Source organism: Uranotaenia lowii, chromosome 2 (genome assembly GCF_029784155.1).
Source record: "Uranotaenia lowii strain MFRU-FL chromosome 2, ASM2978415v1, whole genome shotgun sequence".
Classification (NCBI taxonomy): Eukaryota; Metazoa; Arthropoda; class Insecta; order Diptera; family Culicidae; genus Uranotaenia; species Uranotaenia lowii.
In genome coordinates, this window is record NC_073692.1 from 395,510,577 (window position 1) to 395,525,544 (window position 14,968).

Sequence of the window (14,968 nt, forward strand, 5' to 3'; positions counted from 1 at the left end):
TTCTCTCTCTTGGCAATCTGGCCTGACAGGTAACTGTTATACTAAATACTGCAACCGTTCGCTGGGTTCGTGGATATCGGGAGTCAAATTTTTGCATCTGTTTAATTGTGCAAAAAGTAATTGTACAGCCTAAAAACTGCTTGCAATCGGTGTGGTGCGTTAATTTTTGATAAAAAAATCGTTAAGTCGCGTTTGTGGCTGCGATAGTCTCGCCAGAAAAGTGATTTGTCCGTGTCCGTCTGAATATCGATTTTTCCATGGTGCTATGTCGGTGGCATAAATCCAGGCTGATTCCAGTAATGTGTGAGTGTGTGCATTTTCATCGTACAGTTGTGCCGTGAAAGGACGATTTCCATTCACGAAGTCCTGTCTATAATTAGGTTCCCCGGTTGATATCGTTCGTGAGACGATGTATCTGGTATCTGGTTGTAAGGAAAAACAATTACTCCATTCATGCTCAATTGAAATCAGCTTGATTTCCAAAATTACTACGAACTCGACATGTCTGGAAATGTAATCCAATTACCACACTTCAATTACCTTCTGTTGTAAGGTATTCAGCAAACAACGCTACGTTACATAATTGGGCTTCTGGTCACAAAAGTCTGTCATTCGTTGTTGGCTTCATGGAGCACAGGATACGTCACTATCGAATATTTTTTGTCGTTAACATCCTTCCATTAATATCCTTCATCGATTATTTAGTTCCAAAAACGTGGTAGGTACCTATACGCCAAAGTAGGGCGTGCTAGCCATAAGTGGGGAAACAAAAATCAATACGATCAGTCGACGCCCGGTGGCTTTTCTAAAAGTGAAATTGTAAAAGCTAAGCCGTAGATGGTTCACATGCTGGACTGCGTGTTGATATTTTCGGCTATTAAATCGTTAGTTATTTCCCGGTGCAATTCGATTAAAAGATGTTTCTTGTGTCGAGCAAGACTTCATCGGCGGTTCAGGTGGAAGGTAACAAATAGTTTTATTGATTTGTCACAGGATGTAGCGTTGTAGGTACATGTTTTCTCATAAGAATAAAACCATTTATAGGATGAAAATGAATTTAGATCGTAGATGTTCAAGTCAGATTCAACTTAAAATGCAAATACAAACACAACATTCATTCAAATTCAGACTCAGAAATCGCATGAAATATTTGAATCCAAAGTTCTAGTTTAATTCTCACTTTCTGAATTGAGATTAGAAATTTAGACTAATATTCAAAATACAGAGATTCAGATTTTAGATTAAAATCCGATTTATACAGACCCCGTTCGTTTTTGGCAACATTCGATTTTGGCAACATCGGATTTTGGCAACATCGGATTTTGGAAACATCGGATTTTGGCACATGTACCAAAATCGAACGGTTTTAGAAGCGACATACACTTTTAGTTTTCTCTATAACAGGACCAATTTAATTTAGACAAACACCAAAAATACGTTTTTATGTTTAGAAATGGTGATAGAATACAACAACAAAAAAAGAAAGTTGTTTAAAAAATTTATAATTGCAAAAAGATGAAAAATTTAAAAAATGTAAAACAAATATAAATCAAAGACCAAAAATCACAAAATGAACTTAAAAATGACAAAAAAAAGTTTTAAAAAAAACCATAAATATTGAAAAATGCATCAAAAACATAAAAAAAAACTTTAAAAAGTCTAAAAATGGTCGGAAATTGACTTAAATTAACGTTAATGATAATAAAATTAGTTATTTTGTAAAAATAAACGAAAAAAATTTCAGATAAAACCGTTCGATTTTGGCAACACATAATGTTTGGGCATATTGCCAAAAACCGAACGGAGTCTGTACAAAGAATTCAGATCAAAGATTGGGAATTCAGATTTAGAATTTAATACCCTCAACATTTGAACTTGAAAATTTAGAAGCATAAATTTAATTCAATTTTTTTTAGATTAAAAAATCGAATTCAGATTTATGATTCTAGATTCTGATCAAACAATCCTGTTTTCAAAAGTCAAAATAAAGATTAAGATCACAAATTTTGAACTACGCTTCTGATTCATATTTCAAATTTCAGTTTCAGATTCAGATTCCGATCAAAATTCAGATTGTGTCGAAATTCAAATTTTATGTATCTGAATTCGAATCCCAAATCCAGATTTTGAATGCAGATTCATTTACCAAATTTCAATTATAATTGGGAGTTAAGCTTCAAAATCCGAATTTAGTATTCAAACTTCTGATGAATAATAAGGGTTTATTATTTAATCTTTCCTTTCATAATTTTACAAAATTTGAAAGCGTTTTTGTATAAAAAAAAGTGAAAATCATAATTTAAAAAAAATCGGTGATTATTACCAACTGTTATAAATTTTTTAGAAAAACTGAAATATCATGGAATGAAGGTTTAATATTCAAGATTCAGATTGGAAATCCCTGTTGAAGATCCTAATTTAGAATCCAAATTCACATCTTCGGTTCAAAATGTAAAATCCAGATTTGTTAGAGCATTCACATTTTTTTTAATTTAAATATTTTCTTTTATTTATAATTTAGATCCAGCTTCAGAATTCAGATTCAGGATTCAGATTCAGAATTCAGATTCAGAATTAAGATTTAGTATTCAGATTTAGAATTCAGATTAAGAATTCAGATTCAGAATTCAGATTCAGAATTCCGATTCAGAATTCCGATTCAGAATTCAGATTCAGAATTCAGATTTAGAATTCAGATTCAGAATTCAGATTCAGAATTCAGATTCAGAATTCAGAATTCAGAATTCAGAATTCAGATTCAGAATTCAGATTCAGATTCAGAATTCAGATTCAGAATTCAGATTCAGAATTCAGATTCAGAATTCAGATTCAGAATTCAGATTCAGAATTCAGATTCAGAATTCAGATTCAGAATTCAGATTCAGAATTCAGATTCAGAATTCAGATTCAGAATTCAGATTCAGAATTCAGATTCAGAATTCAGATTCAGAATTCAGATTCAGAATTCAGATTCAGAATTCAGATTCAGAATTCAGATTCAGAATTCAGATTCAGAATTCAGATTCAGAATTCAGATTCAGAATTCAGATTCAGAATTCAGATTCAGAATTCAGATTCAGAATTCAGATTCAGAATTCAGATTCAGAATTCAGATTCAGAATTCAGATTCAGAATTCAGATTCAGATTTACAATACAGAATTCAGATACAGAATTCAGATTCAAAATTCAGATTTAGAATTCAGATTCAGAATTCAGATTCGGATTCAGAATTCGGATTCGGAATTCGAAATTCAGATTCAGAATCAATCTTGGCCCAGAATCCAGAATCTGGAATTCAGATTTAGTTTCAGAATTTAGAATCGGAATTCGGATTCAGATTTCAGAATTTAGAATCAGAATTCAGATTCAGAAGTTAGATTCAGAATTTTGAATTCAAATTCAGAATCTAGAATTGAGATTCTTCTTGGAATTCAGTATCAATCGCAGCTAAAAATAATGGTTTTTTTTTTATTGATGAACGTGACATTCGATTTAAGACACGTTCAAGGCTGAATTATAGTAGGGACCTACAATCTGAATAAAAAAAAAATCTAACGTAACCAAATATCGTCTTTCCACATTTTATCACCATTTGATTCGCGTTAAAGCGTTAAATAAGCTTTTTGGCTACTTCCTATGTCTGAATCACACAATAAAAAGATAAGGCTTCATTTTTCAATGCCGAAGGTTGTTTCTCTTCATATAGGTTGGATGAAACGCTTCAATCAATATCTGAGCAACGATAAAAACCTACAATTACAGCGTTTCTAACAATGAGAAAATATCGCTATTACAACACCTGTCAAACTACTTGGCAATGAATAATTCAATCAAATATACCCGGGTGCTGTTTTATTTTAGAATCCCGTTTCCACGTGCTCAAACTGCTGAGTAACTGTCCAGAACGAATCGATCGATTAATTTTTTCTCCCAAAGACACTTAGGTAACGAACAAAAAATCCCAGTTCCCAATCTTAGCGCAAACCTAAGAAAGGTAATTTCGTATCGTTCGATTACCTTCGCGTTAAGAATGGGTAGCTAATTTCCATGAAGCAATGGAGGTGACGGCGTCAATCAATGCGGCAAAGTTAGTCTCCAGTTTGGTTTTACGAGCGGACAGCAGAAGCAGCAGCAGCGTGCCAAGAGTCCCATCTTGTATGGTTGTGGTGGACGTGCTTCGACTTAGCGACCAGATTGGGACGTAAACAAACCATTTCGATTTGCGTAGTACTTTTGATTTTATTTTATAGATCTTTGATTTTTCGAACGAGCGCTCGATAACAATCCAAAGCAAACATTCCAATGATTGTGATGATAATTCCAATATAATGGAGAACTGAAATATTTGAGATGTTCTATGAAAAGGAGAATCAAAGAAACGGTAAAAATATAGATTTCAGTTTTGAAAATCGGTTCATTGAAAAATGAGAATCAGCGAAGCAAGCTAAAATTTTAAAGTCTTTTTCTAGTAAGATCTTTTTTCTTCCGAAAGATCCGAGATAGCGACAACCGAAAAAACTTTCATTGGACCCCATCATATTTATACATCGTTGAAAAGACGTTTTTTGGCGATTCCAAAAATTAATAAAACTCTTAAATATTACAATGCTGTTAGAAGTTATATACCTAGTTTTAAAAAGTTAAATTATTTTTGGGTTTTTATTTCTTTTTATGGAATATCTTGGTGTTTATGAAGTTAAACATAGATTATTAAGTTTTATTTAAGAAGAACAGTTTGGTATCTACCAATTCTTCAGATCCTTTACATAGAACTGTTAATAATCTAAGACTAGATAGATAAGCCGTGTGGAGAACATCTCTCAATTTAAAGCTTTTTCGGTTAAATTAAGGCTTTTTTGATTCGATTTAAGCTTTCATCTCCAATGCACAGTGGTGCAGAAGCTGTACGAAATTAATAGCGCCCAGAGGTGAAGAGATAGACATTTGATGTCTTCAACAACATTGTTCAGTTTTACATGGAGCATATTTTAATATACAAATTTTTTGCCGAGGGGTCCACCAATAGCGAGATAAAAATGCTAACTTTTTTGTTTTTCAAACTAGGGCTTTGATGTCTTTGACAAAGTTGTTTATCTGATCAAAATACATAAGTTTGTTGAATATGTCAAAGTCCTATCACATCACCCTGAGGAGTTACAATCAAAGTAAAAAAAAATATCTTAAAAAACAGTTTTTTGAACCTGCCATGTTGTAGATTGGATAAAATGGTTCGCTGTCTTTGAAACAAAGTTGTAACAAGCCACGATCTACAATTGTCTCATACATTATGATGGGTTTAGAAGTTGCTGAAGCTCTATAAAAAGTATTTAGTGTATTTTATTGGCAATTTCGGAAGGCTCATACATCAAAAAGTGCACATTTTCGTAACACCTCCTTTTTTGTGACTATTTTTGATGATAAGCGGAACCATTTCCATTTGAAATTAGCGGGGAAATCGGTGGAACTAGTAGAGATTTGAATTATTGAAAATTTACTATTTATACAAAATTACCTATTTTACTTGTAGAAAAAACGTTGAAAACATTTAATTTATTAATAAAGTGTTGCACTTTTCTTTCATATACTTTGTTTTATTAAAAGGCATTAAAATTCGATTAAATCTTATGACACAACGAAAAGACAAAAGTGGATTGTTTGTTAGATCGGTTTCTTGGATACAGTTACTTGGAACCGGTTGAAGCGGTTATATTGTACTGGAAAAACCAGTTCTATTATTCATTTATATGATATCAAATACTAATGTAGTGCTCTACCAAATGTAACAGATTAGTTCCATTAATTTTTTGGGGTTTAAATGATTTGAAAAATCGAATTTTAATGTCTTTTAATAAAACAAAATATATGATAGAAAACTGCAACACTTTATTATTAAATTAAATGTTTTCAACGTTTTTTCTATAAGTAAAATAGGTAATTTTTATATAAAAAGTGTATTTTCAATCATTCAAATCTCTACTAGTTCCACCGATTTCCCCGCTAATTTCAAATGGAAATGGTTCCGCTTATCATCAAAAATAGTCACAAAAAAGGAGGTGTTGCGAAAATGTGCACTTTTTGATGTATGAGCCTTCCAAAATTGCCAATAAAATACACTAAATGCTTTTTATAGAGCTTCATCAACTTCTAAACCCATCATAATGTATGAGACAATTGTAGATCGTGGCTTGTTACAACTTTGTTTCAAAGACAGCGAACCATTTTATCCAATCTACAACATGTCAGGTTCAAAAAACTGTTTTTTCAAGATATTTTTTTTTACTTTGATTGTAACTCCTCAGGGTGATGTGATAAGACTTTGACATATTCAACAAACTTATGTATTTTGATCAGATAAACAACTTTGTCGAAGACATCAAAGCCCTAATTTGGAAAACAAAAAAGTTAGCATTTTTATCTCGCTATTGGTTTTTATCTCGCTATTGGTTTTTATCTCGCTATTGGTTTTTATATTAAAATATGATCCATGTAAAACTGAACAATGTTGTTGAAGACATCAAATGTCTATCTCTTCACCCCTGGGCGCTATTAATTTCGTACAGCTAGATTGATGTTCTGCACCACTGTGCAATGCTATCAAGTAAAAAAAAAAGCTTCAATCTGATAAAAATAAAGCTTAAAAACGAGATTCACTAACACAGCTAATGGATGTTGGTCACACGTTTTAAAGAGTAACCGTATAACGTTGCATGCCCCTGGGTAAAGTATGGTGTACGTTAATAAGTTTTCTTCGCAAAATGTTCTTTCGCTCTTTTCAACATCTACGAAAAAACTTCTTCTAGCTTAAGGTTGCCAGATTTTTTTCAGCACGTATTCGGGCCAGACCTGGTCAAACCCCAGGGACCACTAAACAAAGATAAAATAAATTGAAACAAAATTTCAATAAAATTTATCAGTAGATTTTATTTGTATTGTAGGCTTTAGGCTTGATTATTTTTATAAAACTCGCTTAAAAAATTTCATTTTCAGCGCACCAAACTTTCTCAAATTTTGTATAATATATCCAGGCAAATTCAAATAAAACCGGGCAATCTGGCAAGCTTATTTTATTTATTCTAACCATCTTTACCAATATTCAATTTTTATATTCTTGCTTCAAGAATATGCTTTCACCGAAATGCCTGCTCAAAAATTTACGAATCAATTGAACGGTGGTAAACTTATTTTAAATATCTTATTTTCGAAACTTGTTAAAATTAGCAAATAAGTTTCCAAAAGCTTTTTTTCATTCACTGGAATTTAATGGTTCTACAACACTAAAAGAAAATAATTATGATCAAATTCGTCAAGCTATGTCTCGTTTGTACCTGCCAGCGATGCCGGTTTAATTGAGCTGCCTTTGATGCCATATGGAAACCTCCTCAGTTATCTGAAAAAATACTAAGTTACGATCTTCGATAAAGTTGTACAGTAAAAATTTTCCTTACGTTCAGGGATTGAAATGCTCTTGCTCAAGCGGCTGAGCATCAATGCTCTTGAAGCTCGAGAGCGAAGAAAGCTGGAGCCAATTCTAGCCCAACAATAAATGCTCAAATTAAGCTCATACCTCTTCGGGCTCTAGGAGACAAGGTTTTGCATTTTGCTTTGAGTTTGTTAGCTCAAGGAGCCGAAATTTCTTGAGCTTGCTGGCTCAGCAAAATTGTAACACTTGAGCTTAGTGATGTGTATTGACTTTGCCATTGTGGTGCAGTGTGAGCCAACGGCGTTTTTTTGTGCACCAGAAACTGTGAAAGTGGTTGTTGGGATTATTAACATGAAAGTAAAAGATTTCTTGTAACTGGTAAAAGTTACCAGCACTAGTAACTATGAAATAGTAAAATTTACAATTTTTCGGGAAAAACGCGAAATGAAAGGGCTTTTTGCGAGGATTATTAAAATCAATGTTAGAGAGTTCCAGTAACTAGTTAAAGTTACCAGCACTAGTAACTATGAAAAAGTAAAATTTACAATTTTTCGGGAAAAACGCCAAATGAAAGGGCTTTTTGCGAGGATTATAAAAATCAATATTAGAGAGTTCTAGTTACTAGTAAAAGTTACCAGCACTAGTAACTATGAAATAGTAAAAACTAAAATTTTTCGGAAAAAACTCCAAATGAAAGGGCTTGTTGCGAGGATTATAAAAATCAATGTTAGAGAGTTCTAGTAACTAGTTAAAGTTACCAGCACTAGTAACTATGAAATAGTAAAATTTACAATTTTTCGGGAAAACGCCAAATGAAAGGGCTTTTTGCGAGGATTATTAAAATCAATGTTAGAGAGTTCTAGTTACAAGTAAAAGTTACCAGCACTAGTAACTATGAAATAGTAAAATTTACAATTTTTCGGGAAAAACGCCAAATGAAAGGGCTTGTTGCGAGGATTATAAAAATCAATGTTAGAGAGTTCTAGTAACTAGTTAAAGTTACCAGCACTAGTAACTATGAAATAGTAAAATTTACAATTTTTCGGGAAAAACGCCAAATGAAAGGGCTTGTTGCGAGGATTATAAAAATCAATGTTAGAGAGTTCTAGTAACTAGTTAAAGTTACCAGCACTAGTAACTATGAAATAGTAAAATTTACAATTTTTCGGGGAAAACGCCAAATGAAAGGGCTTTTTGCGAGGATTATTAAAATCAATGTTAGAGAGTTCTAGTTACAAGTAAAAGTTACCAGCACTAGTAACTATGAAATAGTAAAATTTACAATTTTTCGGGAAAAACGCCAAATGAAAGGGCTTGTTGCGAGGATTATAAAAATCAATGTTAGAGAGTTCTAGTAACTAGTTAAAGTTACCAGCACTAGTAACTATGAAATAGTAAAATTTACAATTTTTCGGGAAAAACGCCAAATGAAAGGGCTTGTTGCGAGGATTATAAAAATCAATGTTAGAGAGTTCTAGTAACTAGTTAAAGTTACCAGCACTAGTAAGTATGAAATAGTAAAATTTACATTTTTTCGGGAAAAACGCGAAATGAAAAGGCATTTTGCGAAGATTATAAAAATCAATATTAGAGAGTTCTAGTTACTAGTAAAAGTTACCAGCACTAGTAACTATGAAATAGTAAAAACTAAAATTTTTCGGAAAAAACTCCAAATGAAAGGGCTTTTTGCGAGGATTATAAAAATCAATGTTAGAGAGTTCTAGTAACTAGTTAAAGTTACCAGCACTAGTAACTATGAAATAGTAAAATTTACAATTTTTCGGGAAAAACGCCAAATGAAAGGGCTTTTTGCGAGGATTATTAAAATCAATGTTAGAGAGTTCTAGTTACTAGTAAAAGTTACCAGCATTAGTAACTATAAAATAGTAAAATTTACAATTTTTCGGGAAAAACGCGAAATGAAAGGGCTTTTTGCGAGGATTATTAAAATCAATGTTAGAGAGTTCTAGTAACTAGTTAAAGTTACCAGCACTAGTAACTATGAAAAAGTAAAATTTACAATTTTTCGGGAAAAACGCCAAATGAAAGGGCTTTTTGCGAGGATTATAAAAATCAATATTAGAGAGTTCTAGTTACTAGTAAAAGTTACCAGCACTAGTAGCTATGAAATAGTAAAAATTAAAATTTTTCGGAAAAAACTCCAAATAAAAGGGCTTGATGCGAGGATTATAAAAATCAATGTTAGAGAGTTCTAGTAACTAGTTAAAGTTACCAGCACTAGTAACTATGAAATAGTAAAATTTACAATTTTTCGGGAAAAACGCTAAATGAAAGGGCTTTTTGCGAGGATAATCAAAATCAATGTTAGAGAGTTCTAGTTACTAGTAAAAGTTACCAGCACTAGTAACTATGAAATAGTGAAATTTCAAAATTTTCGGGAAAAACGCCAAATGAAAGGGCTTGTTGCGAGGATTATTAAAATCAATGTTAGAGAGTTCTAGTAACTAGTTAAAGTTACCAGCACTAGTAAGTATGAAATAGTAAAATTTACATTTTTTCGGGAAAAACGCGAAATGAAAGGGCATTTTGCGAAGATTATACAAATCAATGTTAATGTGTTAAAATTTTTTAAGTACAGACCCCGTTCGTTTTTGGAAACATGCCCGAACATTTTGTGTTGCCAAAATCGAACGGTTTTTTTCTGAAACCTTTTTCTCTTATTTTTTTAAAATAACTATTTTGATTATCATTAACGTTATTTTAAGTCAATTTCCGACCGTTTTTAGATTTTTTAAAAGTTTTTTTCTCAGGTTTTTGATGCATTTTACACTACTTTTTTCTTGTTTATAATCTTTGTTTTTTTTTAACATTTTTGCTGTTTTCGTCATTCTTTATCATTTTTAAGATGATTTTGTCATTTTTAGTCTTTTGTTTGTATTTGTTTTTGAATTTTTAAAAATTTTCAGGTTTTTGTAATTTTTGAGTACTTTACATGTTTTTTAAAAAACTTTTGTTTTCGTTATTGTATTCTATCACCATTTCTGAATGTCTAAATTATATGGGTCCTGTTATAGAGAAAACTAAAAGGTAATGTCGCTTCTAAAAACCGTTCGATTTTGGCACATGTGCCAAAATCGGATGTTGCCAAAATCGAATGTTGCCAAAATTTTACTATTTCATAGTTACTAGTGCTGGTAACTTTTACTAGTTACTAGAACTCTCTAACATTGATTTTTATAATCCTCGCAACAAGCCCTTTCATTTGGCGTTTTTCCCGAAAAATTGTAAATTTTACTATTTCATAGTTACTAGTGCTGGTAACTTTTACTAGTTACTAGAACTCTCTAACATTGATTTTTATAATCCTCGCAACAAGCCCTTTCATTTGGCGTTTTTCCCGAAAAATTGTAAATTTTACTTTTCATAGTAACTAGTGCTGGTAACTTTAACTAGTTACTAAAACTCTCTGATATTGATTTTAATTATCCTCACAACAAGCCCTTTCATTTGGCGTTTTTCCCAAAAATTTGTAAATTTTACTATTTCATAGTTACTAGTGCTGGTAACTTTTACTAGTAACTAGAACTCTCTAACATTGATTTTAATAATCCTCGCAAAAAGCCCTTTCATTTGGCGTTTTTCCCGAAAAATTGTAAATTTTACTATTTCATAGTTACTAGTGCTGGTAACTTTTACTAGTTACTAGAACTCTCTAACATTGATTTTAATAATCCTCGCAAAAAGCCCTTTCATTTGGCGTTTTTCCCGAAAAATTGTAAATTTTACTTTTTCATAGTTACTAGTGCTGGTAACTTTTACTAGTTACTAGAACTCTCTAACAATGATTTTAATAATCCTCGCAAAAAGCCCTTTCATTTGGCGTTTTTCCCGAAAAATTGTAAATTTTACTTTTCATAGTAACTAGTGCTGGTAACTTTAACTAGTTACTAAATCTCTCTGATATTGATTTTAATTATCCTCACAACAAGCCCTTTCATTTGGCGTTTTTCCCAAAAATTTGTAAATTTTACTATTTCATAGTTACTAGTGCTGGTAACTTTAACTAGTTACTAGAACTCTCTAACATTGATTTTAATAATCCTCGCAACAAGCTCTTTCATTTGGCGTTTTTCCCGAAAAATTGTAAATTTTACTATTTCATAGTTACTAGTGCTGGTAACTTTTACTAGTAACTAGAACTCTCTAACATTGATTTTAATAATCCTCGCAACAAGCTCTTTCATTTGGCGTTTTTCCCGAAAAATTGTAAATTTTACTATTTCATAGTTACTAGTGCTGGTAACTTTAACTAGTAACTAGAACTCTCTAACATTGATTTTAATTATCCTCGCAACAAGCTCTTTCATTTGGCGTTTTTCCCGAAAAATTGTAAATTTTACTATTTCATAGTTACTAGTGCTGGTAACTTTTACTAGTAACTAGATTTCTCTAATATTGATTTTAATAATCCTCCCAAAAAGCCCTTTCATTTCGCGTTTTTCCGTTACTAGTGCTGGTAACTTTTACTAATTACTAAAACCGTCCAACATTTATTTCAAAAATCCATGCGACAAGCCCTTTTATTAGTTACTTCACTTGTGCACAAAAAAGCAGGCGTTGGCTCGAACAGCAGCAGTGAAAACAAGCTCAACGATTTTGAATCGGTTGAGCCAACAAGCTCAAGCTCCTCTGGAGGCATGAGCTAACGGGCTCACGAGGGAAAAAAAGAGCTAAGGTTTCTTCCAAATAAGAGCTTAGCTATACGAAGCTCCGGAGACAAAAACGATAGGAGCTTCGTCGATTGCTTTGTAAGCGGAGCTATGGAAATAAAGAGCTATGAAGCTCGCTCAAATGAGCTTCATTTTCAATCCCTGACGTTAGTTTATAAATTGGCACCAAAAAGATAAGATGGCTCGGTATGAGAGTTGAAAAAAAAGTCATGTTTGTTTTTCAGAGCAACATGGTAAATTTTCCCTTACAAACCGTAAAGTTAAAATTTGCTTATATAACCTTTACTTATTCACTTATTCTGCAAAAAATCATGGATAAGTTTTGAACCAAAACTTCACATCTCAGGATTTGAGAAATGACCTCAAATCAACTGAGTCTATTTTAGAATTGCATACTTATTTTCCCAAGAGTCTTATGAAATGCTTTCAATTTTGATTGACAATTCATCAATTGTGAAGTTTATAGTTTTTCTAAACACTAAATATACCGAGACTTTTTATATAGGTACCTACCTATTTACACCGCCAGGAGTCAAATGAGGTAGGAAGTCTTATATATTTCTATTGAATTTTACAAAATTTATTATTTTGGAAAGCTTGTAACGTGTCTCAAATACTATTCTTGCATATGTGCAGCTACAATAATTTATTTTTACGTTTCTCAAAGTCGAAATTTCGTTTTCTTAAAACATGCTTCATGAAATGACTTTAAATCAGTTGATAACAGCTCGAAACATGTCACTTAGTGCTTAATATTCTGAAGGCAAAAGCTTAATATTGCGCGTTGATTTTATTTGGCACAATTTAGCATCTTCAGATTTATAAAATACGAAACACAGAATTTTTGATGACTGTTCAAAGTTTTTATCAAACTACATTTTCACCTAAATTCAACTTTGCACTGGATTTTGAATATGTTAACGCAAGGTTTTTTGCAATAAAATTATATGCACGAGAAAGTGATGTAATTACATTTGTGGTACGATACTTGACAAAAATATTCCAGTACCTAATTCACCCGATTTACAATATTTTTCCCGAAACTTGTTTCTGCAAAAATATTATCTTCGACTTTGAACAACGTTAAAATAAACTCTTGTAGTTGAATATTGTGTAAGAATAATATTTAAGTCACATTACAAGATTTATAAAACTTTAAATTTAGTAAAATCGGTGGAGAAACAGGAAGAAAGTGTTTTACGTCATTTGACCTTTGACGGTTAAAATAAAAATACCACATACTTTATTCGAAGTAAAATAAAGCTTAGAAAAATTATAATAATGAAAAACAACTTGCAATTTGAATGTAAAAATTAGTACAGCAGTAAGTTTTGCCAAGATATGATTATACTAGGCGTATTCGTCATTTAAAGTTCAACATTCGTAATTTGACCCCCTCCGGTACGTTTAGAGTTAAAATCAAAACGTGATTTGATCGTTTAAATTTTTGTTTACTTTTCAGCATGTTGAACGCCAAAAAGTGCTTAGTCTATGGAACGGTTGCGGCAAAAATTTGTTCTTGAAACCGAACGTTGGTGTGCTGCTCACGATGACCACTATGTTACTTCAAATCTAACAAAGTTGCCCGAAAATTAAATAAAAACATTCAATATTTTGAAATTTGTCTATTATATGTACGTGACGTGTGCGTGCTTTTTGTTTAAACAAGACCCTCTTTTAAAAAGCATAAAGCTCTCATTGAAGTAGAGGTTCATCTGATGAAATCATTCGCTACGCATTTTTCTTATGGCACCAGTTTATAAGCGAATCTTATGGCATGCATAAGGTTGCCAGATTTTTTTTCACTACCATCCGGGCCTAGCAATTCCGGGCATTTTTCCAAAAAAACCTGGCAAAATCCGGGCATGGATTTCAATTTTTCAAGTCCAAAAACCGGACAAAAACCGGGCAAAATTTAGGTGTTATTATATATAAAAGCAAAGAAAAAATGCAAAAAAAACGAAATTAATATTTTATTAATGTAATTGCAGACTTCCAACAACTTTTTGGAACACTTGAATATTTAAAGGTTTATAAAAGTAAATCAACGAAATTATTTGAAACAACCGTTGAAAATTTCCATACCGATAATCGATTTTGCTGAAACGTACTCAAAAAAATTGTTTTTTTTTTGGATTCTTTGTGAAAATTGTTAAAAAATCCGGGCTATATCCGGACTTTTTTCACGATATCCGGGCAAACGGGCCGGACCGGACTTTCTCGAATTTTTGCATCAAATATCCGGGCAAACCCGGATAAAACCGGGCAATCTGGCAAGCTTAGGCATGCATAATCATATATTACATATCAGTATGGCATATGTAATTTTTTTTAGACATTTTACCACTCCTGGGGTATTCGTGTCTTTAAAAAAAACAGTATGTTATAATACTAAATAAAAAATACAACTATGTACTAAACTACTGCTAGTTAAAATTAATTTTAACCTATTTAAGTAAGTTCGAATAGTTTACCCTTTTTTAGAAATTTTATGAGATTGTTCTCCTTATCTGCTTCATTGTGCCCAATGTGCAACCTGGTTAGAACACGTTGTTCAGAAGCGCATTTACGATCAACATATTTTGGTTGGATAAGGTTTGTTGATGCGTAGAGAACATCTCGATTGCCACCAGGTTGTTGTCCATTTATTTCAAATTTGTCGTCTTGTTCCGAAGACTGTATCCTGAGATGGTAATGGAATATTTTGAGGAGGAATTTTACGAGCCTCATTTGCATGGAAGTCTTCTTTATCATTCTCAAATATTCCTGAGTGTCCTGGTATCCACGCGAATACCACATTTCGGGTCTGGATCAAATTTTCGATTTCCTGAATCCATGGGTGTTTGGAGCGCCCTT

General features: G+C 32.2%; 1 protein-coding gene across 2 annotated transcripts in view; it reads left to right on the forward strand.

Moving 5' to 3' along the window:
- Positions 1-65: 65 nt before the first annotated feature.
- Positions 66-14,968, forward strand: part of LOC129744058 (long-chain-fatty-acid--CoA ligase 1) — a 107,326-nt gene continuing 92,423 nt past the window's right edge. For both annotated transcript variants that reach the window (XM_055736389.1, XM_055736393.1), the window contains exon 1: positions 66-303. The gene's annotated coding sequence lies outside the window, so the exon portion shown is untranslated. The remainder of the gene's footprint in view (positions 304-14,968) is intronic.